Source organism: Halichoerus grypus, chromosome 1 (assembly GCF_964656455.1).
Source record: "Halichoerus grypus chromosome 1, mHalGry1.hap1.1, whole genome shotgun sequence".
NCBI classification, from domain to species: Eukaryota; Metazoa; Chordata; class Mammalia; order Carnivora; family Phocidae; genus Halichoerus; species Halichoerus grypus.
The window spans coordinates 106,766,486-106,793,852 of NC_135712.1; the positions used below are offsets into that span (position 1 = coordinate 106,766,486).

Genomic DNA, 27,367 nt, shown 5'->3' on the forward strand with positions numbered 1-27,367 from the left:
AAAACATTTTTATTTTTCATTTTTAAAGTCATATTCTATCCCTTCACAGTAGTTACCCGTATTTTTGGCATATATATATAAGTTGTTCTCTCTTTAAAATCTTGAGATAGTTTCTTCTAACAGATCAAAATATACTCTAAATCTCTAGTGTATAGTTTTTTTCTACTCCCCTGCCTGATCACATTCCCTCCCTTTTTTCTTTCTTTTTTTTTTTATCCTCTTTTCTTTTTTCAAACAACTTATCAAATCCTTTTTTAAAATTTTTTATAATTTCCAACTTTACAGTCATATTCCATCCCTTCATCATATCAACCCTTATTTTTGTACATATATAAGTTTTTCTTTCTTTAAAATTTTGGGAGGGACTTTCTTTTAACAGACCAAAATACACCCAAAATCTAGTGTGTGGCACTGATCTATAATCCAGCCTGATCATATTTGATCACATTCTGTTTTTGTTTTGTTTTGTTTTGTTCTGCTTTTGTTTGTTTTTATCTTTATCTTTTTCTTTTTGTTTTTTTCTTTCCTTTTCTTTTTTCTCTCTTTCCCTTTCTTTTCCCACTGCTTCAGGTCTTTTCTGATTTGTTTAGAGTATATTTTCTGGGGACGTTGTTACCCTGCTAGCATTTTGTTCTCTCATTAATCTATTCTCCTCTGCACAAAATGACAAGACGGAAAAAATCACCTCAACAAAAAGAACAAGAGGTAGTACCGACTGCCAGGGACCTACTCAATACGGACATTAGTACGATGTCAGATCTAGAGTTCAGAATCATCACTTTAAAGATACTAGCTGGGCTTGAAAAAAACATGGAAGTTATTAGAGAAACCCTTTCTGGAGAAGTAAAAGAACTAAAATCTAACCAAGTAGAAATCAAAAAGGCTATCAATGAGGTGCAATCAAATATGGGGGCGCTAACTGCTAGGATAAATGAGGCAGAAGAAAGAATCAGTGAGATAGAAGACCAAATGATGGAAAATAAAGAAGCTGAGAAAAAGAGAGATAAACAACTACTGGATCACGAGGGCAGAATTCGAGAGATAAACGATACCATAAGACGAAACAACATTAGAATAATTGGGATCCCAGAAGAAGAAGAAAGAGAGAGAGGGGCAGAAGGTATAATGGAGCAAATTATAGCAGAGAACTTCCCTAATTTGGGGAAGGAAACAGGCATCAAAATCCAGGAAGCACAGAGAACCCCTCTCAAAATCAATAAAAATAGGTCAACACCCCGACATCTAATAGTAAAACTTACAAGTCTCAGAGACAAAGAGAAAATCCTGAAAGCAGCTCGGGAGAAGAGATATGTAACCTACAATGGTAGAAACATTAGATTGGCAACAGACTTATCCACAGAGACCTGGCAGGCCAGAAAGGACTGGCAGGACATATTCAGAGCACTAAATGAGAAAAATATGCAGCCAAGAATACTATATCCAGCTAGGCTGTCATTGAAAATTGAAGGAGAGATAAAAAGCTTCCAGGACAAACAAAAACTAAAGGAATTTGCAAACACGAAACCAGCCCTACAACAAATATTGAAAGGGGTCCTCTAAGCAAAGAGAGAGCCTAAAAGCAACATAGACCAGAAAGGAACACAAACAATATACAGTAACAGTCACTTTACAGGCAATACAATGGCACTGAATTCCTATCTTTCAATAGTTACCCTGAATGTAAATGGGCTAAATGCCCCAATCAAAAGACACAGGCTATCAGATTGGATTAAAAAACAAGACCCATCGATATGCTGTCTGCAAGAGACTCATTTTAGACCCAAAGACACCCCCAGATTGAAAGTGAGGGGGTGGAAAACCATTTACCATGCTAATGGACACCAAAAGAAAGCTGGGGTGGCAATCCTTATATCAGACAAATTAGATTTTAAACCAAAGACTGTAATAAGAGATGAGGAAGGACACTATATCATACTTAAAGGGTCTATCCAACAAGAAGACCTAACAATTGTAAATATCTATGCCCCTAACATGGGAGCAGCCAATTATATAAGGCAATTAATAACAAAAGCAAAGAAACACATCGACAACAATACAATAATAGTGGGGGACTTTAACACCCCCCTCACTGAAATGGACAGATCGTCTAAGCAAAAGATCAACAAGGAAATAAAGACTTTAAATGACACACTGGACCAAATGGACTTCACAGACATCTTCAGAACATTCCATCCCAAAGCAACGGAATACACATTCTTCTCTAGTGCCCATGGAACATTCTCCAGAATAGATCACATCCTAGGTCACAAATCAGGTCTCAACCGGTACCAGAAGATTGGGATCATCCCCTGCCTATTTTCAGACCACAATGCTTTGAAACTAGAACTCAATCACAAAAGGAAAGTCGGAAAGAACTCAAATACATGGAGGCTAAAGAGCATCCTACTGAAGAATGAATGGGTCAACCAGGAAATTAAAGAAGAATTAAAAAAATTCATGGAAACCAATGAAAATGAAAACACAACTATTCAAAATCTTTGGGATACAGCAAAGGCAGTCCTAAGAGGAAAGTATATAGCAATACAAGCCTTTCTCAAGAAACAAGAAAGGTCTCAAGTACACAACCTAACCCTACACCTAAAGGAGCTGGAGAAAGAACAGCAAATAAAGCCTAAACCCAGCAGGAGAAGAGAAATAATAAAGATCAGAGCAGAAATCAATGAAATAGAAACCAAAAGAACAGTAGAACAGATCAACGAAACTAGGAGCTGGTTCTTTGAAAGAATTAACAAGATTGATAAGCCCCTGGCCAGACTTATCAAGAAGAAAAGAGAAATGACCCAAATCAACAAAATCATGAATGAAAGAGGAGAAATCACAACCAACACCAAAGAAATACACACAATTATAAGAACATATTATGAGCAACTCTATGCCAGCAAATTAGATAACCTGGAAGTAATGGATGCATTCCTAGAGATGTATCAACTACCAAAACTGAACCAGGAAGAAATAGAACACCTGAACAGACCTATAACCACTAAGGAAATAGAAGCAGTCATCAAAAATCTCCCAAAACACAAAAGCCCAGGGCCAGATGGCTTCCCAGGGGAATTCTACCAAACATTTAAAGAAGAATTAATACCTATCCTTCTGAAACTGTTCCAAAAAATAGAAATGGAAGGAAAACTTCCAAACTCATTTTATGAGGCCAGCATTACCTTGATCCCAAAACCAGACAAAGACCCCATCAAAAAGGAGAATTACAGACCAATATCCCTGATGAACATGGATGCAAAAATTCTCACCAAAATACTAGCCAATAGGATCCAACAGTACATTAAAAGGATTATTCACCACGACCAAGTGGGATTTATCCCTGGGCTGCAAGGTTGGTTCAACATCCGCAAATCAATCAACGTGATACAATACATTAACAAAAGAAAGAACAAGAATCATATGATCCTCTCAATAGATGCAGAAAAAGCATTTGACAAAGTACAGCATCCTTTCTTGATCAAAACTCTTCAGAGTATAGGGATAGAGGGTACATACCTCAATATCATAAAAGCCATCTATGAAAAACCTACAGCGAATATCATTCTCAATGGGGAAAAACTGAGAGCTTTCCCCCTAAGGTCAGGAACGCGGCAGGGATGTCCACTATCACCACTGCTATTCAACATAGTATTGGAAGTCCTAGCCACAGCAATCAGACAACAAAAAGAAATCAAAGGCATCCAAATTGGCAAAGAAGAAGTCAAACTCTCACTCTTTGCAGATGATATGATACTTTATGTGGAAAATCCCAAAGACTCCACCCCAAAACTGCTAGAACTCATACAGGAATTCAGTCAAGTGGCAGGATATAAAATCAATGCACAGAAGTCAGTGGCATTCCTATACACCAACAACAAGTCAGAAGAAAGAGAAATTAAGGAGTCGATCCCATTTACAATTGCACCCAAAACCATAAGATACCTAGGAATAAATCTAACCAAAGAGGCAAAGGATCTGTACTCAGAAAACTATAAAATACTCATGGAAGAAATTGAGGAAGACACAACGAAATGGAAAAACGTTCCATGCTCATGGATTGGAAGAACAAATATTGTGAAGATGTCAATGCTACCTAGAGCAATCTACACATTCAATGCAATCCCCATCAAAATACCATCCACTTTCTTCAAAGAAATGGAACAAATAATCCTAAAATTTGTATGGAACCAGAAAAGACCCCGCATAGCCAGAGGAATGTTGAAAAAGAAAAGCAAAGCTGGCGGCATCACAATTCCAGACTTCCAGCTCTACTACAAAGCTGTCATCATCAAGACAGTATGGTACTGGCACAAAAACAGACACATAGATCAATGGAACAGAATAGAGAGCCCAGAAATGGACCCTCAACTATATGGTCAACTCATCTTTGACAAAGCAGGAAAGAATGTCCAATGGAAAAAAGACAGTCTCTTCAACAAATGGTGTTGGGAAAATTGGACAGCCACATGCAGAAGAATGAAACTGGACCATTTCCTAACACCACACACAAAAATAGACTCCAAATGGTTGAAAGACCTCAATGTGAGACAGGAGTCCATCAAAATCCTAAAGGAGAACACAGGCAGCAACCTCTTCGACCTCAGCCGCAGCAACTTCTTCCTAGAAACATCGCCAAAGGCAAGGGAAGTAAGGGCAAAAATGAACTATTGGGACTTCATCAAGATAAAAAGCTTTTGCAAAGCAAAGGAAACAGTCAACAAAACCAAAAGACAACTGACAGAATGGGAGAAGATATTTGCAAATGACATATCAGATAAAGGGCTAGTATCCAAAATCTATGAAGAACTCATCAAACTCAACACCAAAAGAACAAAGAATCCAATCAAGAAATGGGCAGAAGACATGAACAGACATTTTTCCAAAGAAGACATCCAAATGGCCAACAGACACATGAAAAAGTGTTCAATATCGCTCGGCATCAGGGAAATCCAAATCAAAACCTCAATGAGATACCACCTCACACCAGTCAGAATGGCTAAAATTAACAAGTCAGGAAATGACAGATGTTGGCGGGGATGCGGAGAAAGGGGAACCCTCCTACACTGTTGGTGGGAATGCAAGCTGGTGCAGCCACTCTGGAAAACAGTCTGGAGGTTCCTCAAAAAGTTGAAAATAGAGCTACCATATGATCCAGCAATTGCACCACTGGGTATTTACCCCAAAGATACAAAAGTAGGGACCCGAAAGGCTACGTGCACCCCAATGTTTATAGCAGCAATGTCCACAATAGCCAAACTGTGGAAAGAGCCAAGATGTCCATCAACAGATGAATGGCTAAAGAAGATGTGGTATATATATACAATGGAATATTATGCAGCCATCAAAAGGAATAAGATCTTGCCATTTGCAACAACGTGGATGGAACTGGAGGGTATTATGCTGAGCGAAATAAGTCAAACAGAGAAAGACATGTATCATATGACCTCACTGATATGAGGAATTCTTAATCTCAGGAAACAAACTGAGGGTTGCTGGAGTGGGGGGTGGGGTGGGAGGGATGGGGTGACTGGGTGATGGACACTGGGGAGGGTATGTGTTCTGGTAAGCGCTGTGAATTGTGCAAGACTGTTGAATCTCAGATCTGTACCTCTGAAACAAATAATGCAATATATGTTAAGAAAGAAAAAAAGAAGAAGAAGAATGTAGCAGGAGGGGAAGAATGAAGGGGGGGAAATCGGAGGGGGAGAAGAACCATGAGAGACGATGGACTCTGAAAAACAAACTGAGGGTTCTAGAGGGGAGGGGGTTGGGAGGATGGGTTAGCCTGGTGATGGGTATTGAGGAGGGCACGTTCTGCATGGAGCACTGGGTGTTATGCACAAACAATGAATCATGGAACACTATATCTAAAACTAATGATGTAATGTATGGGGATTAACATAACAATAAAAAAATTAAAAAAAAAAAAAAAGTGGAATGCATGGGTTGGAGCCAAGCAGCCTGCATCCTGACTTGCCCTCCCCTTCTAGATTCCCCAGGAAGGGCCCTGCACTATCTTTTTGGTACTTTAGAGCTCCACAAATCACAATTTGAAAGCAACTGGACTCAGCACAAGAATCTCTGAATTAAGGTACTATCATATCATCAGGAAATAATCAACCCAGATTGTTATCAATAAAAATTAAGGCAACTCTTTTGTCCCTGATAATGATGTCACCCATTCTTGGAACACTGAACTGCTGTATCAAAATGCGGAAGTAAGGGAACAAGGAATTATAACAGCAAATGCAAAACAGAACTTGGTGGTCTATATGGAATACTGAAAAGTAAACATACAGTTCTTTTCAATTTCAGTTTTGCCTGTGCTCAAGATGTAGCTCATATCCTAGTTGATCTGTAAAATTTTTACAGATATTCCCTGACAACCCACTTCTAAACTAGATGTAGTGATTGGGTGACACTTGCCCATTAGATGCAGATCACGGAGCCAAGGAGAGATACAGAACACTGAAGAGTAAAGCTGGGATGAAAAAATCAAGCAGACAAGGGAGCCCAGTTATTCTTCAGATGGTCAGAGAGTTAAAAATAAGTATGAGGCAAAAAGCTAAATACTAGCACAGAGCCAATGGATTTGAAAGGTAAGAGAGAACACAAAGCCCCTGGAATATAGGGACTTTTTAGGGGCTACTTGTGACCACCATTGTAATAGCTACAATTTATTTTAACTCTAATATGTGCTAGTACTTTGATATGAATTTTACATAAGCTATTCTTAGTCCTCGTACCAACCTTGAAAGAATGCTATTATTCCCATTTTTATCAACAAAGAAACGGTGGCTTAATAAAGATAAATAAATTCTTCATATCTTTGGTGGGAAAGAAAGAGCTATGAAATTGTTGTTCAGTATGTCTTATTCCAGTGCTACTCTATGTTCTTTCCAACACCAAGATGTTGCTGTGATTGCAGAATTATAGTGCTTTCAGATAGGATCCTCCTCTTTCGTTAGTTTGGCTAATGGCTCTTCAGAGAGGTGCTTAAGACTGCTTCTGTAAATACAGCCTTTAGGGTGAGGACTGCAAAGCTTGGTATTTAATGGTAATTATTTCTATTTACTCTTACCTTATGAACTCAGAAGTCTGCACAAACATTGACTCACAAATTGTGAGGTAATGGGTGCTAAACAATATTGCCATTTATTATTTTCATAGTACAGTCTAGCCTCTTCCTTGATCATCTCCAAAATATGCCATCACATTCCTATTGGGAGAATCTCCTTTCATTGCTCAGAAAGGGTCCTGTCTCAGTGGGCAAAAAGGACTTTCTGCTGGGACCCCCTATTGGAGATTAAATTATGAATTTAAATTGTAGTTAATCAAGGAAACAAGATGATACAGTAGTCCTTTTCCCCTTGACCCATACAGTTACTTCTTTCTCATCTTACCTTTTCCTGTTTCTTCACTGCCTGGATCTCCACTCCCATCCATCACTGGAAACCAGGTTGAACTCAGCAGTGACTAAATGTCTGAACCATCTCATTCCAACTAATTCATTAGTTGCTGATTGACAGAAAGGCCAACTTCTCCCTTTTAGACTACTTCTGTAAAGTTCACCAGTGAATCATGCATCATCAAATGACCATTGGGCCTCCTTAACAAAGAGATAAGTGTTACTAACATAGAAGCAGTTGTGCTGCTTTTTCCTGGAGAAGTCATTAGAAAGTTGTACAAAGCTTTCCAGAGCCGTACAGGACTGCTACTGGAGTAGTTCAGAGCTCTAGTTTATCAATTCTCTGATATATTCTTCTGGTTTGACCTCCTTCCCAGAAGAGGAATGCCTTGGGCTCCTCCCCACCAGCATCTCTTTCCTTCCTCCCCGCTGAGCATGTTTCCCAGCCTTCTGGACTCAGACCGTCAAGAGCAAGATGGCATGGGAACTAAGAAATGACTACCTCAAGATTTTAAAATTAAATAATTAGATCAATTAATCATGTAATTTAAAGTGAATAATTTACTTTCATCTGAATTATTCAAATGTTTTAAATTTGGTAGTTTTGTTGTTGTTGTTGTTGTTGTTGTTTGTAACTTCAATTATATGAATCATTGGGTCAAGTTATTCTGGGTGAGTAGAGATTGCCTACATTTTTAAATCTAATAGGTCGAACATGTAAGAATTTGATTTTGAAATCCTATACTAAGTGAATTTCAAGCCCCTCTCAGGAAAAATGAAGCAAGGAGAAAAAAGGACTCACTGTGATTTTGAATAGTTCAGCCAGTCCTCACTGGATTGTTAGCATTTTTTTTTTTTTGCATATGATTAGCTAATATTTTTCCATGCCTGTAATGATTTATGTTTTTAGATGCGATCATTTCTTTGGTTATCCTCACACTCAGCATAGTGTTGGGCACATCCATGGTACTCAGTAAAAATATACTTTGAAATTGATTTTTGAAAATAAAATATTCTAGTGGGTGGATTAAATAAATACCAACTTCTCTTACTGACCACTAGTGATAATAGTACGATACATTCTCATGGGACACTTAGAGTAGGATTTTGTTTCACGATGGACATTCTTAAATATAAGCAAATAATGGGCTATTTCCAAAGCTTCAAACACTTATGTTAAGTACATCTGTTTCTTAATTGCCTTGAAAATCCCTCTCAGTCAGGGTGTTGTTAAGTGGGGCTTCCCTAAAAATAAGTAAGAGTTCAAAATTGGCCACAAATAAGCGCAAACAGAATAAATTTAAAATGTGGCTCCCTGCCATCTTGCGATGTTCTTACAGTAAATGGGAAGTGTTGTGCCCCCACTCTTAACTCTTCTTTGGCTGATGGCTTTTCTTGGGAACATATTTTCCTAGAGAAATCCTAAGAATGGTTGTTTTCTTTAAAGGATGTGTATTTTTGCTGGTAAATATTGATATAGGGAAGATAAAAGAAAGGTGAAGGACTAGAACAGCCCCACAGTTAGTGTAGGGGAAGGCAGCAGGCAAAGATCCGTGTTTGCTGAATCCCTATTTTGGCTAAGTGCTAACATCAAACATAATTGTTACTCTGTTAGATGATATTATTGCCCATTTTATCGATGAGGGAATCACTGAAAATTAATTAAATTGCCTAAATTCACTTTTCTTTTAGAAAAAAAAAAACAACTTGAAGTTAATAGATTGAAACAGAACAGTAAGTCTATTAAGAAGGACCTCTGCTGCTTCTCTTCATCAGCCTCCGAGCCCATCTACCCAGGGCTGGATCTCACTGGGGCAGGCATGGCCCTACACTCCAGCTTCATCTCCTTAACCGATGTCTAATTAACAGAGAATTATGTCTTTAGTACCATAATCAGAGAGGAAAGTTCACCCCGAAGAAAGGCAGCACATAGCTTTCAATTAACACTCAAATGTTAATAACAATTACACTACTACATTTATCAAGCCCACGTCAGGGCGCCTGAGTGGCTCAGTCGTTAAGCATCTGCCTTCAGCTCAGATCATGATCCCAGGGTCCTAGGATCAAGCTCCGCATCGGCTCCCTACTCAGCGGGAAGCCTGCTTCTCCCTCTCCCACTCCCCTGCTTGTGTTCCTTCTCTCGCTGTGTCTCTCTCTCTGTGTCAAATAAATAAATAAAATCTTTAAAAAAAATACATTAATCCCATGTCAAACACTTTACATATAATTTCTATTTGATTCATAATAACCTTAAAAGTGTTATTATTTCCATTTTAAATATGAAGCAATTATAAATTAGAGTAAATAATTATCACATGGAATAGAAGGGTCAGTATTTGATATCAAGTCTGTATTCTTAAATGTAGTAGTAATCATGTTTCGGTGTCACATGTGAAATTAAAAATAATTATTGTCTGGACAATTTATTGTTTGTTTTTGTTTTGCCACATGAACCCAAAGGGGTAATGTTTTTTGGTAATGTTACCCTCATTTCCCTACTCTCAGCCCAAGTGCCTTCCAGTGGTTGACTCCATTTTCAGAAATAGAAGTTGGCCCAGATTAGTCTACAACTGGTCAGCGTGCCCCATCTTCTTGGCCATAGCTATGCATTCAAGAAAGGCGTGTATGCAAATGAGAACCAATGAAACACAGAGTTAATATTCAGGCTTCTGGGAAAGAGAAATTTTCTCTTACCTGCAGATTTGGTAGTATGAGTGTGAGGTCTGGAGCTGCATTTATTTTGTGATGATTAGGCTGAGTCCAAAGCTGCTAGTGCCCATCACCTGGAATATGAGAATGAAGAATGGCGCCCCCTCTTGTAAGCCAGAACAGAGAGATGAATCTTGATGGTCACTTGTCCCTGAATCAAGCTGTACCAGAAGATATCATTACTGAAAGACTTTGCAATTATATGAGACAATGCTTTCCTTTTTTTGTTTATGGCAATTTAAGTTGAGTTTCCTATTGTTTGGAAGTGAACAAATCCTGATATCTTAATTTTACTCAAGAGCACTCAACATAAAAGCAATAATTAGACTAGTTAATTATACTACACTAAAATTAAACACTGCTGTATGTGAAAAGTCATCATAATTTGGAAAACAAAGTCTCACACAGTAACAAATATATATATAACACATAAAATTGAAGGATTAGTATCCAGACTATGTAAAGGATCTTACAAATCAAAATATGACAGAAAAAAATACATTTATTTTCATAATAAAATTGGCATATATACACAAAAAAATGTTTTAAAGGATTTAAATGAAAAGTGACTTCCTATTAACATTCCACCTCCATTCTCGTTACCCGAAGATATACATTTTTAATCCTTTTCTCTTTGTATTATTCTGGTGGTTAAACCAAAATTATATACTAACAGTATATAACAGTTTGTATCATTAAAACTGTGTCATTGTATGAGTATGCAAATGAGGCAGGACCCCTCAGCCTAGGGGTTCCATACACAGTACATAGCCTTTAACATGTTGACTTAGAGATTATGGGCTTTCCCTCAGCTGCAGGACTTCTGAGTGCCCTGAGAGTAGTCTCTGTTTTCTCAATTCAGTCTTCAGCCTTTCAGGATGATCTCCAGAATCTTGTCAAAATGATCAGTGCACTAATTTCACCCCTTCCAATTTTCAGTGTTGCTATGGATTCAATGTCAATGGTACACCTTTATTTTTATTTCCATGGGATCTAGGGAAGAGAGGTAAACATACTTCCTCAGTCTCTAATTTGGAAGCTGTGGTAGGCAGAATTCTCAGATGGCCCCCAAATTCCCATCCCCTGGTATACACGCTCCTCCTGGTTATCAGTCAACACGAATCAAGGTGGTGTTGGAAGTGATTTTGCAGATGTAAAGTCCCAAATCAGCTCACTTAAGATTGTCTGGATGGGCCTCATCTAATCACATCTGCTCTTAAAATTTGAGTCTAGAGGTCAGGGATGGAGGAGGCCAGAGATTTGAAGCACAGGAAGGAGTCTATGTACCATCGCTGGCTTGAAAATGGAGGGGGCCATGTGGCGAGGAGTACAGGTGATCTCCAGGAGTTGAGAGTGGTCCCCAGCTGACAGTCAACAGGGATACAGGGCCCCCAGTCCTACAATCACAAGGAATGGAATTCTGCAAACAACCTGAATGAACTCGGAAAGAGATTCTTCCTCAGAGCTTCCAGAGGGCAAGTCAGCCCAGCTGATCTTAATTTCGGTTTTTAAGCCATCAGCAGAAAACCTAGCCACATCATGCCTGGACTTCAGAACTGTAAAGCTAATAAATGGGTGTTGTTTTAAGTCATTGAGTTTGTGGCAGTTTTTACACAGCATAGAAAATGAATAAAAAGTCCAACTTCAAATACCAATCTCAAAACTTCTGTACTTTTAAAAAGTTCCACTGGTGTTTCCAATACCTCTGAGGTTTAAGTGCTGGAATTGTACTCTACTGCCTTCTGTTTATGTTTATTTCCTGAAAGCAACTCTCTTGTGGTAGCTTGGTTCATGAGGAAGCACCATGGGGACTGGATCAGGGTCATGATCTTTTCTCACAAGTGGAAATTTCTCAGTGGTCTTAGAAGCCTTGAAGGCTGAGAAAAGCTGAGAGTCTGCCTGTATGGTGAACTCTATGTCAGGTTAAGTTTTAAACATTCATTCATTCATTCAATAAGCATTTGTGAGCATCGACAACATGCCAGGCACAATATTGGATAAAACTTGTGCAAACAAATATCACAGTACCATGCAGTAAATGCCATAATACCTTGCTTTTCGAAGTGTGATGTACTTGGGAGTATCTTAGAAGTATTGAATCTTAGATCTCACACCAGACCTACTGAATGAGAATCTGCATTTTAGCAAGACACCCAGAAGGTTTGGAAGCACATTTATGTTTGAGGAATACTTCCATAAAACTCTAATGCTGAAATTAAAAGAGCTGAGGTGGATAGTGAGGATAACTAACTCCACCTGTAAGGGCTAGTCTTATCCCTACAGAGGCACAGGGACAGAAGTTGCTTTTGGAAATTCACACTGAATGGGAATTTGGGGCAACGATATTTCAAGCCTAGATTGCTCTGAGAAATAGCAGAATTCAAATTAGACAAAATAAGACAAACATCCCAAGCAGTTGCTATAATAAACCAAAAATGTATTTAAAAGATTAAAGTCAGCTTCAGTCTTTTTTTTTTTTTAAAGATTTTATTTATTTATTTGAGAGAGAGAGTGAGAGAGAGAAAGAGCACAAGAGGGGGGAGCGGGAGAGGGAGAAGCAGACTCCCTGCTGAGCAGATAGCCCGATGCGGGACTCGATCCCGGGACTCCGGATCATGACCTGAGCCGAAGGCAGTCGCTTAACCAACTGAGCCACCCAGGCGCCCAGCTTCAGTCTTATAAAGATAATATTAAGCACAGTCCAAGGAAGAGATATTCTCTCTCTCTTAGAAATTAAAGTGATGTTATTGATGTTATTGATTACTAATATCAGAATAATCATTACCTTTAGCCAGTGGGTTAACTCTGAACATTATCCACAATAAAAAAAAAAAAAAGTTTCTCTTGACATCTCTGTTGTCCTGCCCAGCCTGCAGCACACTTCATCTATTACATTCTTCATATAGTTCAGCTTATCTTCAGACTAAGAAATTATTTTGATTTATCCTTAAAAAAAGAATAGAGGGAATTTTGTGAAGTGAAGAGCTGGAAGGCGAAGATAGAGAGGATATAGGTGAGCAGTGACGGGATAGATCTTCAGAAAGGTAAGGCGAGTAAGACTAAGGGCATTATTACAATATGTTACATGGATTGGAGTAATTTATACATCACTTCTATACCAAACTTACTTGAAGTTACTGAGATCAAAACCTGGTGGGATAAACACTTGCTGAATCTGAACTATTAAATTAAGTGAACTCTCATTAATTGCTTCTCCCTATGGTAACTAACTCAGCCTTTCCAGGTGCACTTCTCGGATCAAACATAATTATAGACACATGAACAGATAATTAATTTAGAATACCGCTAACCTGAAAGATTACTGTTCCACATCTGGGATGATCACAAATTTCTTGTGGATAGATGCTGATATTTCTTTTGTACTCCAAATAACTATGTACCATACAAAAGGCATGCTTCCAATAAATGCTTATTGATTAATGAGTAAATAACAAAATAATATGGAAAAGATATAAAGATGATAATTTTAGCCTCTTAATAGGCGCTTTGGGCCTAAGTCTTTACATCTTTACTTGCCCTTGACTCACATCTGCCAACCTATGAAATTAAGCCTTGGATTTCCAATGGTTTATGGTAATTATTTGAAACTCACCTCTTTTTTCCCAATTATTCCCACATTGATGAAGCTAATTCTCAGAGGTTTCAGAAATGTGCTGCTGGATTTTTGGATAGTTTTGATCAGAACACTCTCTTTCAGGTGGTCCCCAGAAACTGAACTTTTTGTCCTGGCTTGCCAGTTGATACCTAATTCAACCTGCTAATTCCATATGTGGGAGGAGGATTGTTTGACTTTGACGAACTCTTTTCAAGTATTTTAGCTTTGATGTGCTTATCAATGTTTATTTTATTTTTTTTTAATTTATTCATTTTAAAAGATTTATTTATTTGACAGAAAGAGAAAGAGAGAGGGGGAGAGAGAGAACACAAGCAGGGGGAGCTGCAGGCAGAGGCAGAAGGAGAAGCAGGCTCCCCACTCAGCAGGGAGCCCAATGCGGTACTCGATCCCGGAACCCCGGGATTACGACCTGAGCCAAAGGCAGATGCTTAACCAACTGAGCCACCCAGGCCCCTCAAAGTTGATTTTAAAGAAACATTATTATTAAAAGTCAATAGCTTTGGAGGAAAAAGTCATGGGTAAATCTTTCCCCTTCTACATTCATCCATATACATGGATATTGTTAGAAGCTAGAAAAAAAAATTGCCTTTGCTAGTCTTGTAATATCTTGATTTCATTGCCTATGGAATTTAAAATGGATAGGCCTTACTTACCCTTTCATTTTTTTCTCAGTAGCTGACATACTAAACTCCATAGCTTCTTTTATTTTGTTTTGTGGAAAGGTAATACAGTAGAAACATGACAACTAAAGGCTTCTTTTGGATAGATGGAAATGATTTCTACCAAGCATACAGACATTTGATCTACTATGGTGATTTCCTGCCATTTGTAATTCCATAGCCTCTGTTCCTCACTGAATTTGGTTTGAGTCAAACCCAAGAGTGTAGTAACATTGAGTTAAACTATCTCTAAGGAAGAATATTGTGTTTCATGATGTTCTTTGCACATTGGAATTAACTGTTGCTCAGATTAGTAAAGCAGATAATCATACAACAACTTCTTTAGAGTATGATATTGATCCCTCCCTATCTCTGCCACCAAGTTTTAATATGAGACACACTTAACTTTGAATTGTACCTAGCACAATTAAAAAGTCATTTTGTATTTTATTGCAATATAAGCAAAAGATTCCAATGTATCATAAATTCAACTTAAATCTTATACTAATATAGCTGAGTTTTGTGCCTTCTCTTTTACATATTGGCTCCCCTCAGTCTGAAAGAAATGGTTTTGTTGTGGGATAATAATGACGGCAATGACATAATGACTTCATGACTTCCTGGCAGAAACCTTAGTATAGGAGCTTGCTGTAATGAAAATCGGATTTTTATGTAACTTAATTAACTGTTATCTTCCCTTCTCTCCATGTAGTAAAATTAAATGAAGTTTTTTCCTTAAATGATGGAAATACAGTCTCTGTAATGGATAAGTTTGGGACATCCCCTTAATAAATGTAAAACCACATACTAATTTCTTACACTTTATCAACATTTAAAAAGTGTTTATTAGGACCATTTTATAGGGTTATCCAGAAAGATGCATTCAATTTAGAAAGAAAAAGTCTGCCTTTAGATAAATAATTTGCTAGTTCATAAAAAATATAGACTATGTGTTTTTCTCCTTAAAAATTGATCTTTCAAACTATATTATCCTCACTTTAGAGTCCAATTGTTTTGTATATTGAATGAATTTATAAAAGAGATGCAAGTTTTCATTAAAAGAATCTTTGACATACCTTAGCTCAAGAAAAAAAGCAACTTAAAGAGCATTTTTTTTAGGTAATTGTAATGATTAATAATTGTTTAGGTAAAGGATTCATTTCTCAAATCCTACTCTGCTGGTTTAATTAAACATAAAGAAATTCAGAAGACATCATATGTTTTAAATAATATGTTTGACCATCACATATTTTAGGGGTATACTGATAAGCATAATAAGGTAGGGAATTAAATAACTAGTATAAATATTTGAAAAGAAGAAATGGAATTTTCTTATTTTGCAAATTAGATCATATTATAATTATAAATCTGAAAGAATCTAGTAAAACTAACTTAACAGAATGATAAAGACTACATACATTTCTGCATACCAGTTGACTGTATACAATGATTGATAGTTTTTGTGTATACTAGTAATAAATTTAAGGGGGGGTTAGAAAAAAAAACCTTTTGTGTTCTTGGACTTCATAATGTTTCCAAACCTCAACCATGTTGTAGCATGTATCAAGTTCATTCTTTTTGAGTAAAATTCCATTGTATGACTAGTCCTATAGATACCTTGTTCATCTATAATATTTTGATGGATACTTAGGTTGTTTCTAGAATTCATTCCTTTTTATGGCTTAATATTTCACTGTATGGATATACCACATTTTGTTTATCTATTTTTCAGTTGGGCATTTGGGTTGTTTTTACTTTTTGGATATTATGAATAATGCTGTTATGTACATCTGTAAGCACTTTTTATGAACATGTTTTCAGCTTTCTTAGGTATATTCCTAGGAGTGGAATTTCTGGGTCATATGGTAAACTCTGTTTAACTTTTTGAAGAACTGCTAAACTCTTCTATAGTGGCTACACCATTCTACATCGCCAGCAGCAATGTATGACAGTTCTAATTTCTCCATACCCTCACTGATACTAGTTCCCCCCCCTTTTTTTTTTACTATAGCCAACCTAATGGGTATTAAGTGGTATCTCATTGTGGTTTTGATTTGCATTTTCCTGATGATTAATGATATTGAACATATTTTCCATGTGCTTATAGGCCATTTGCATATATTCTTTGGAAAAATGTCTATTCAAATTCTTTGTCTTTCTTCAAGTTGTGTTCTCTGACTTTTTATTTTTGAGCTCTATGTGTTCTTTATATATTCTAGATACTAGACCCTTATCAGATACATTATTTACAAATATTTTCTCCCATTGTGGAGGTTGTCTTTTTACGTTCTTGACAGTATCTCTTAATGCATAAATATTTTTAATTTTGATGATGTTTAATCAACCATTTATTTTTAAAGAAATAAGATAATGAGGAAAAAGCATTTTATATTTACCCACCTATTAAACATTCTAGTTCTCTTTCATTTCTATGAGTAGAATTCAATTTCTAGCTGTTAACATTTTCCTCCAGCTCTAAGATCTTCCTAATATTTTTTATTTTATAATTCTGCTAGTGACAAGGTCCTTCAGGCTTTATTTATCTGATAATATAATGGAGAGAGATGAGATAATTAGCCTTGCTATTTAAAATCTCTGTACTGTAATGTTTTATTTTTTATAACAAGCCTGTTTTAGTAGTATCAAACAAAAAGTTTATTTATTTATTTATTTTTATTATGTTATGTTAGTCACCATACAATACATCATTAGTTTTTGATGTAGTGTTCCATGATTCATTGTTTGCGTATAACACCCAGTGCTCCATTCAGTACGTGCCCTCCTTAATACCCATCACCAGGCTCACCCATCCCCCCACCCCCCTCCCCTCTAAAACCCTCAGTTTGTTTCTTGGAGTCCATAGTCTCTCATGGTTCCTCTCCTCCTCTGATTCCACCCCCCCCTTCATTTTTCCCTTCCTTCTCCTAATGTCCTCCGTGATATTCCTTATGTCCCACAAATAAGTGACACCATATGAAAAAGAATTTAAAAAGAGGAAATCATTTTCAATTTCAGCAAGGGTTGAATTTATTCTTTAAGGTGATCTTGCTCTTACATTAGCATGTTCCTTACTACAAAGAAAAGAGATAAAATTTTATGTTTGATCTTTTAATTTTTTCCAGATTAGAGTTTTTTGTCTTTCTATGCACTAAATGTTAGCTACTCTTCAGGAACCCACTTATTGAGTATATTCTAAATAAGAAATCCACTGAGGCATTTCTGAGAGGGTCAGATAAAGTCAAAACAGAGGAAAAAAGATTTTAAGAAAATTAGGTCAACCAGTTCTATTATTATGACTACCTGTGTAGAAAGGCTTCAGAACAGAACCTATTTTCTAACTTAACTATTCTTTATTGTTAAATTTTCTAACATATATTCAATGATAATTGTAAAAGTATGGAATAATGTTGATAATATAAAGTTACTTTTCATTCACAAATGTATAACTTTAAAGAGTAAGAGAAGTTCTACAGATAAAAATGTTGAAAGCAACATAAAAATATTATAGGCTCCCCAGATACTTGAGAATTATTCATAATGCTACTTTTCATGATGCTATCATGATGTTAATTATTCATGATGCTATCATAGACAGTCTTTGTATCCAGTCTGGAGGAAGAAGTAGAAAAGTTATTCGGTATTTATTATTGGAGCTATTTATAGTTTTAGGTGACCAACTGTATTTCACAAAGTGAGCTGTGTTTTGACAACTTGAGGTTCTTTATATTGGTGATGAAAAAGATAATTAATTTTTAAAAGTGAATTCAATCCATACAGTCAACTCATTCATACATTGTAATTTAGAAGAGGAATGGTAATGTGAGGTGAAAGATTTGTTATTTCTATCCTCTGTAACAATTAGATGATTTATTTTGTGAGTGTGTGTGTTTTACCTATAGCATAGCAGCACTGGATGTGAAATTAGAATACCGAATTTTGAGTCTTGGATTTGTCATTAACGAGTGGGATAATCATGAATAAGTCATTTAAACATTTCTAAACCTGAGATTACTCACACCTAAAATGGGAACACAGTTATGACTCTACCTATCACATAAGATTAATGAGAGATTAAAATAAGATAATGTTTATATTAGCAGTTTATAAACTATAAACTTCTGTACAAATGTATCATTATCCCCTCAGTCATCATTGTACCATTCTCCATCTATGGACTTATTTTTTAATGATTATAATCCTTGTGATTTTTTCTGAATATAAAAGTCATATTCTCTGTAAGCAAACATAGAAGTAATTAAATCCTTCCACAAAATAATAAATGTTTTGTTATGTTTCCATCTAATTATTACTGGTAATTATAGATAGTTTTTAAAAATTGCTTATTATTAAATATATGATCTTCATAGCATTTTATTATGTTTTATTTGGCATTACACTATGAATATTTTCCCATGTCATTAACTATACTTTAAGCAATTTAATGCCTGTCTAGTATGTCATCATGTAGTATACAATTTCTTTAATTGGTTCTCTTTGGTTAAATATTTATATTTTAAGATTTTTGTGACATACTCCCAAATTATTCTGATTTATTATTTTACCATCAACATTTCACAACAATAAAAGAGATTCGTTTCCTAATGGAGGCTCCACCCAGGCTGGGTATTATATAATTTTTTCCTACTATATTGTAATTTTAATTGATTTTAATAATTTATGTGAACTATTGCATTAGCTTCATAAATTATCTTTCTACACTTACTGTCAATAAATTCTCATAACAATAACTTTCAAATTTTAAACTATGAGATATCCTAACAGATTTTAATTTAGATATAACTTAAATATAAAAGTTGCAATTTAAAGTATATAATTCAATGGTTTTTAGCATATTCACAAGACTGTGTGATCATTATCAGTATCTAATTCAAGAAAATTTTCATCAAAAGTGCTTCATACCTATTAGCAGTCACTCCCAATTCCTTTTTCTTCCATTCTGTTGTCAATGACTAATCTAATTTCCATCTCTATGGCTTTGCCTGTTCTGGACATTTCATATAAATGGAATCATAGAGAATGTGGCTATGCAGGGAAAAGCACATCAGGCTTAGGTTACTCAAACTGTGCACATGACCAAGAAAGGTCTGTTTTCAGAACGGGCCCTTGGCCAGCTCCTTGGTCCTGAGTTCTGAGCCCTTAAAATGTTCAACCTGATAACTGTTTTTGTACGCCAAAGGCCTTGGATCTGTATCAATTTGCCCATATACTTTATGTTAACAATGTGATTAATGTGATTAATGTGAACACCTATTTTTTGCTCTGCAGGTCTGGAGTCTGAGTAGCTGAACGTGAGTAGATGAGTAGCTGAATCTGGGTAGTCTGTGTGACTGACTCCCAGTAAAAACCCTGGATACCAATCATGTCAGCTTCCCTGATTGACAATGCTTGGCTTCTGTTGACACCCATTGTTGCTGTGAAAATTAAGTGCATTCCATGTGATTTCATCTAGAGAGTATACCTGGAAACTTACCCCTAATTTCTTCCAGACTTCCTCACATGCACTTATTCCTTCTGCTTTCAGTCAGCATCCTTTTGCTGTGGTAAATCATAACCATAAATATAACAGCATCTGGTTCCTATGAGTTTTTCTAGGAATCATCAAGTCTGAGGATGGTCTTGGAAATCATCAAAACAGGGACTTGAGTGTTTGGTTTCTTTCATTAGCATAATGTTTTCAAGGTTTATCCATACAATAGCATGTATCAGTACTTCATTTCTTTTTCATTGCTGAATAATATGCCATTGTATAGATAGTCCACATTTTGTTTACGAATTTATCTGTTAATGGACATTTGGGTTATTTCTACTCTGGTGATACTATGAACAAATACTGCTATGAAAATTCATGCACAATTTTTTTCTGTGAACTTATATTTTCAATTTTCTTTTGTATATAACTAGGAGTGGAGTTTCTGGGTCATCTGGTAACTCTATATTTAACTTTTTGAGGAACTAACAAATTGTTTTTCAGAGTGATGCATCATTTTACACCCCTACCAGTACAAGAGTTCCAATTTCTCTACATCCTCACCAACACTCATTTTCCATTTTTTATTATAGCCATCTTAGGGGGGGTGTGAAAAAGTATCTTGTGGTTTTGATTTGCATTTCTCTAAAACACGCTGAGCATCTTTTCATGTGATTATTGGTCACTGTATATCTTCTTTGGAGAAATGTCTACTCAAATCTGTTGCCCATCTTTTAACTGGGTTATTTGTCTTTTTATATATTTAATATAGTAAACATATATATTATAAATCATATATGTATATATATGATTTACAAATATTTTCTCCCATTGCATGGCTTGTCTTTTCACTTACTTGATGGTGTCCTTAGAAGCACATTTTTAATTTTGATGGAGTTTAAAATGTTTATTTTTTCTTTTGTTTCTTGTGCTTTTGATGTCATATGCAAACTATAGTAAACATTCAGAAAAATCCCCCAAAATAACATGGCATACAACTATGTACAAACAACAGAGATTTAACATATTTACTTATTCTGCAATATTTGTGTATTTTTTAGAAAGTAATATGTGACTTAACATCTGTCTTTTCTTGCTTTTCTTTTCAGTCAGAGTAAACACAGGTCCTGAGTCTGGTATGTACCATTTCCACATAAATTATTTTAAATAATTTTATGATATAGATAAAAATCTTCAGTTAATTATAGCATTATTTTATTATTTAAAACATTTACATAAATGGTGTCATCTACCTAGTTTTTTATGTTTTTCTCTACGGTAATGTTTTAAAAATTTATTCATGTTCTTGGGACACCTGGGTGGCTCAGTCGGTTAAGCATCTGCCTTCGGCTCAGGTCATGATCCCAGAGTCCTGGGATCGAGTCCCACATCGGGCTCCTTGCTCAGCAGGGGGCCTGCTTCTTCATCTATCTCCTGCTCCCCCTGGTTGTGCTTTCTCTCTCTCTGAAAAATAAATTAATAAAATCTTAAAAAAAAATTTATTCATGTTCTCATGTAGATCTAATTATTCTCACCTCTGTATCATGTTCAATTATGTAAATAAGTTAATTTATTTTTTCATTTTCTACAAATGTAAGATTAGGTTGCTTGCAATTTATTTTTTTGCTTTTATAAATAATGTTTTGATGTGGATCTTTGTACATGTCATTTAGTGCACAAGGGGAAACTTTTTTAATGTTATCTACCTAGAAGTAAAATTATTAGATTAAGAAATATACTTATGATAATTTTACTATATATTGCCAATTGCTCTGTTGTAATAATTGATATCCAGTCAGCAAAGTATAAGTCAAGATATTTCTACTTGTTCATCAACATTTGTTAGACTTGTAAATTTTTGCCAATGAGATAGGTGTAATTTGGTATCTCATCAAATTATAATTTGAATTAATCTGTTTATTAGTAATATTAGTCTTCATATGTACTGGCTGTTGGATTTCCTTTCTTGTAAAATTTCTATTCATATTATTTGACATTCTACTATTGTTTTTCCTCCTGACAGCTTCTTATAGAGTTGTTACAGTTTTTAATATATTCTGGATATTAATGCATTACCAGTTGCATGCATTGTTCATACCTGCATTTTTATTTTTATGCCATCCTTTACAAAGAGAAGTTTTAAATTTTAGTTTATTAGTCTTTTCCTTATGTTTTCTGTGTCATATTTTGAAACCCTTCCCTACCCCACTTTCATGAAAATATTATCTTCTATTTCTCTGAAACTTTGAAAGATTTCATTTTATTTTGGGTTATTAATCCATCTTGATTTGAATTTTACATACAGTATGCATCAGGAAATTAATTTTATTTTTCCATAGAGATAGTAAAGTATTCCACCACTATTAATAAAGTAGTTTATCATTATACGACTCTGCTGATATGTTATTTCATTTATATAAGAAATTCTCACATATAAATTATCTGTTTTTCCATTAAGTTATTGAGTAACTTATACTAAATCTGTCTTTGGATTATCTATTTTATTGCCCTTGTGAATGGCATCTTATTTCTATTTTATTTTTAATGGGATTTCCTGTTAATAATTTTGTGCTTAATTTGCATTAAAGAAGCAATTAAAAATTTCTTCCTGAAAGTATATCCTTTAATAATACTGACAGTGAGGGTCTATGAGTGGCAAACTCTCTTAATCTTTGACTGAAAATGCCCAATTTCATCCTTATCCTTGCAGTATATTTTATCTGTGTATAGAAATCTTGGTTGATAGATTTTTACCTTCAGCACTGTCAGGATATCATTCTGCAATCTTCTGGGCTTTTTGGGGGGCTATTGAAAGGCTGTTGCCAATCAATTTTTTTTTGTTGTTGGTTATGTGACTTTTATTTCTGGTAGCATTTATGTTTTTCTCTTTACCCTTTATCTCCTTGATATATATTTTTTCACTAAAATATGGTCAAAGTGAAATTTCTTTTTATTACTATACTCAGGACTTTTTAGCTCCTTTAATTTTAGGATTCATATCTTTTATTAATTGTGGAAAATTCTCTGCCATTATTTTGAAAATTATGATTTTCACCCATTCTGTCATTCTCTCCTTCTGATATTTCTATTTTAATATGTTAGGTCTTTTCATCCTTTCTTTAATGTTTTTTAATCCCTCTTTCATATTTTTCATCTCATCAACTTCCTATATTCCATTTATGATTAATTTCCTCAGATATTTCTTCTAAAGCATTATCTCTTCAGCTATGTCTAGACTTCTTTTAAACCAATCCACTGACAGTGCTAAGTTTTTTTTACTTCTGCAACTACTTTTTGGATTTCTGGAAATACTTTATATTTTCTCAAAATCTGTTGACTATTTTAAAACTGTACACTATTTATTTATACCATTTATTTATTATTTGTAGTTTATGTTACTTTATTTATCTTCAGTTATTTTAAACATTCTTCCTTTCGAGGCTCTCAGAATATTGTTTTATGTTCTCAAGTTCAAGGGATGCTAACCCTCCTATTTGTTGTTTCTGCTGACTCTTGCTCATGGGGAATTTTTCTCATTTTTTATTGCATGCTAATCCTCAGTAGAGACAGTTTTTCCTTTAGCAAACCTATAACATTTGAACTGTAAATTTCTCTCCAGAGAATATTTTGCATTTACTTTACTGGGAAACAAACTGAGAAGAGTTTATATATTGATTTCTTGGCTTGAGGACGCCTCAACATTCAGCTGATAGAAATTTCAACTCCACACCCACTCGTGGTGCAATGATTTTTACTTTCTATTCTTTACTTTCTATTCTACCTAGAACCCTGTAGTTCCCATGTTTCAGTAGTTGGAGATTTAAAAAAAATTACCCTTTTGCTGAAAAGTCTTTAGAAAAAATCTCAACATTACCACTTTACCATTTGGGAACCCAAGGCCATATCTCTTATTCCTACTGGACATTGAAACTCCAGACTCTGGCATTAGGTCTTATGTCCATGTCCAGGTTTCTCCTAAGTCTGCTCTGATGACAACTCCTGAGCTTATGTTACTGATTTTCAGTTCACTTGACTTCTATCACTTGAGGATATTCCTTTCTTTTCTTTGGACTGTTCCATACATTCCAAGTTTTTATTTGTTTAGTTCAGTATTTTAAAGATTTTATTTATTTATTTGTCAGAGAGAGAGAGAGAGAGAGAGAGCACAAGCAGGGTGAGCGGCAGGCAGAGAAGCAGGCTCCCCACTGAGGAAGGAACCCGATGTGGGACTCGATCCCAGGGCCCTGGGATCATGACCTGAGCTGAAGGCAGACGCTTAACCGACTGAACCACCCAGTATTTCTATGTGTTGTTATCAGAGAGGTTCTGTATTAAGTCAGTGTTAATGCATTTTGTTCTAAACAGAATAGTACTCGGAGCAAAGCATGTGTAATTTCTCTATTTATAAAACTATTAACTGCTTCATTGTGGACTACTATGGTCAATGTTTGTAAATGGTACATGGACCATTTAAAACAAAGGGATCTCTGTACGTTAATATCAGTTTATTTAACTAAGTAAGGTATGCTTCCCCAGTTCAATTTTATAATTTTACATTTGATTTGCTAGGCTGAGAATTCTGTGAAATTCCCTTAGCAATATTACTATATCTGTGTTTATTTCTCCTTGTATTTTCAACAGCTTTTGTTTTATACTTTATTAGTATATTTTATTGAATGTTTTCTTAGTAAAAAGTTACCCTATATGTGCCATTTATATTTAAAACCTTAAATTCAAACTTGACTCATTCTTATACTCTGAGGCCTTCTTTCTTTGTGCTTGCACTTGTTTGGTCGATACTTAAATACCTTTAAAGATCCCAAGTCAAAACTGTGTCTCCTATGCACATAAAATGGTTCCATCTGTTTTTCAGACCCTAACTGATATGAACATACATTATTTGTGTGTTTGTCATCGTTATGGCAGATGCTTGGGGTCTTTTTTCATCTTATTTTATGCTTAACAGGTTGACTTCTAAAATTTTTCACTGCTATTTCCTTTGATAAATAATTGTTATTTTAATTTCTTCACTCTGATAATTTAGAAGAAATATGTACTATTTTTATATGTTTCAATAATGTGTATACCCATATTTCTGAATTAGTAAATTAAAAAACCCAAACAATATATAATGTCTCCCTGTACGTCTTCGTAGAGGTTATAGTTTAACAACTTTTATATATCCGTGGCTATTTTTCTAGTCAGATACAATTCTTTTTGAGTTAATGCTGGTAATTTATATTTTCCCCCAAGTTAAATAATTTCTTAATATTTCCTTCTGTATTTTATGTATTTGTAGGGGTTTTTTTTCTTGATTAGACTTGCATAGGGGTCTATTATACTGCCTTTACTATTGTTTTACCATAAAACTCTCCTAGATTTATTATTTAAGTCTACAGCTTTTCCTTTAAAAATGTATTATATTATATTCTCCTTTTATTTATGTTGTTTTATCCCTCTTGCTTTCCTTACATTTGTATGCTTGTTTTTCTAGTTCCTTCAGTTCTATGCATATTTCATTAAAGGCTATAAATGCACTTCAGAACAGCTTTGCACTCAATCTCCTGAGTTTTAATACATATTGATCTTATTATTGGCACTGATATTTACAGTCTAAAATTCCCTCTTTGGCCAAAGAGTTATCAGAAAATAATACCTTTACCTTTGATTTAATTCGCTTATTAAAAACATCTTATTAATTACTAGTTTATTGTGTATAGTTAGAATGTACAATCTGCTCACAATTTCTGTTTTGTGGAATACATAAAAGTTTGTCAACATTTTAAGATCACCTGAAAACATTGTCTATTCTGTCAATCTTTTTTCTTTCTAACGATCTACATTAACCAAGATTGTGTAAGTGCTTAAAAAAATCAATAATGGTAGTGGATTAACTGCAATAATAAAGTTTATTGCTTGTTCCTACAACAGTCTAGTGTGGCTCCGATTGGTCTGTTAATCTGCTCTAATGATTCAGGGATCCAACTTCCCTTCACCTCCTTAGGGCATTACTACCCAAAGTGTAGCAATCTATAAATTATTATCTGTCAGCAACAAAAGAAGAAGCTTGTAGCAGAATATAAATCAACTGCATTACCTATCACAGTGTTTAATTCAGTTGACATATTGTTCACAACCAGACTTTCTCAATGAAGGAAGCAGTGCCTGTTTTAGGACCTCAGAGTGCTCTACTGTGTTTTCTCTATCTTACTGGTAGATCAGGAAAAGGACAGCACAGAGAATTGTTAGGAGACTGCTTTTAGTAGTAGCCATGCCTAGAAGTGGCATTTATCATTCTGTCCACATTTCACTAATCACAATTCACATGACCTCATGCAACTATAAGAGAAGCTGGAAAAATACAGGAAAGCTGAATGCCCAAGAAAAAAAAATGATTTTGTGAACATAGTAGTCTCTGCCATGACTTTTTCTGTATTTTCCTTTTCCTGTGCTCATCATAGGAATATCTGTAGCACTTTTTGTTCTCAGTTCATTATTAGCACACTACATATATATGCATTTCTTCATTCTCAAGACATAAGGAGGGCTTTCAATTAATATTTATTTTAAGACACAATATTGGGCTTTGTTCTTCTGTTTTCTTCATTTGACCCTGTTTTCTCAATTTATGCGTACTTTAAAAAAGACATCATTAGGTTGGTTCTCTGCCAACAGTAAATAACAGGACTAGCTGTGTCCACCCTGCCTTGAAGACTTTTTCCAGTTCTGATCATATGTCACACTGTTGCTGTTGGTACATTTTAGAAGCAGACATGAATCAGATGCTTAGCCAGTATTATTTTCTAAAGCCTTCAACTTGTCAGAGGCTTCTGAATGGTGCAAATAAAAATTTTAAATGCTAATTTCACCCTGATTTGTATCGTTAGTCCCACTTTACACAAAATTGTGTAGTTTCCTCTAGATTTTTAGAGTTTTGGGGTTACAAAAGATTTCTTGATTTTTTCTTACAGGGCTAACAATTTTCTGGAACCGAAAATTTCTTTCACTCATTCAGACACATGGTTTAATTTTTTCCCCTTTTAATGGCCCAACATGAATCTTCCACGGCAACTTGAGTACTTTTTCAAATTCCTGATTTTAAAGAGTCACCCCAAGAATCTCCAAGCACAAAAACAAACCCATTCTATAGAATCTCTGTGATAATTCAGCTTAAAGCCAGAAGTATAAACATAAAAACTGGTGGGCCATAAAGATATGAGGAAGCATGTTTATTACAGTCAGCCTTGCAGGAGTGAGTAATTTATCTCAGTTCATTTCAAGCAATTGTATGCTTACCTTATGCTTGGTAGCCTATTTTGAAAAATAATTGCAATAATTTGTCTAACTTGCTTTGCTGCAGTGTAGTGTGTTTTAAATTGGCTTGCTTTGTTTGAGTGGCTTTGCAAATAATGCAAACTTCTGATCTGTGGCAGAATGTACCCAGACTTGGCTCCAGAGAAGATGCA

The 27,367-nt window shown here is 35.2% G+C and overlaps 1 long non-coding RNA gene across 5 annotated transcripts in view; it reads right to left on the reverse strand.

The window, feature by feature from the left end:
- Nucleotides 1-10,746: 10,746 nt before the first annotated feature.
- Nucleotides 10,747-27,367, reverse strand: part of LOC118535137 (uncharacterized) — a 371,536-nt gene continuing 354,915 nt past the window's right edge. For 4 of the 5 annotated variants that reach the window (XR_013446829.1, XR_013446822.1, XR_004917057.2 and 1 more), the window contains one exon: nucleotides 12,682-13,063. This is a non-coding gene — a long non-coding RNA (uncharacterized LOC118535137). Of the gene's footprint in view, nucleotides 11,515-12,681; nucleotides 13,064-27,367 lie in introns of those variants that run through there. The other variant, XR_004917058.2, reaches the window with a different exon arrangement.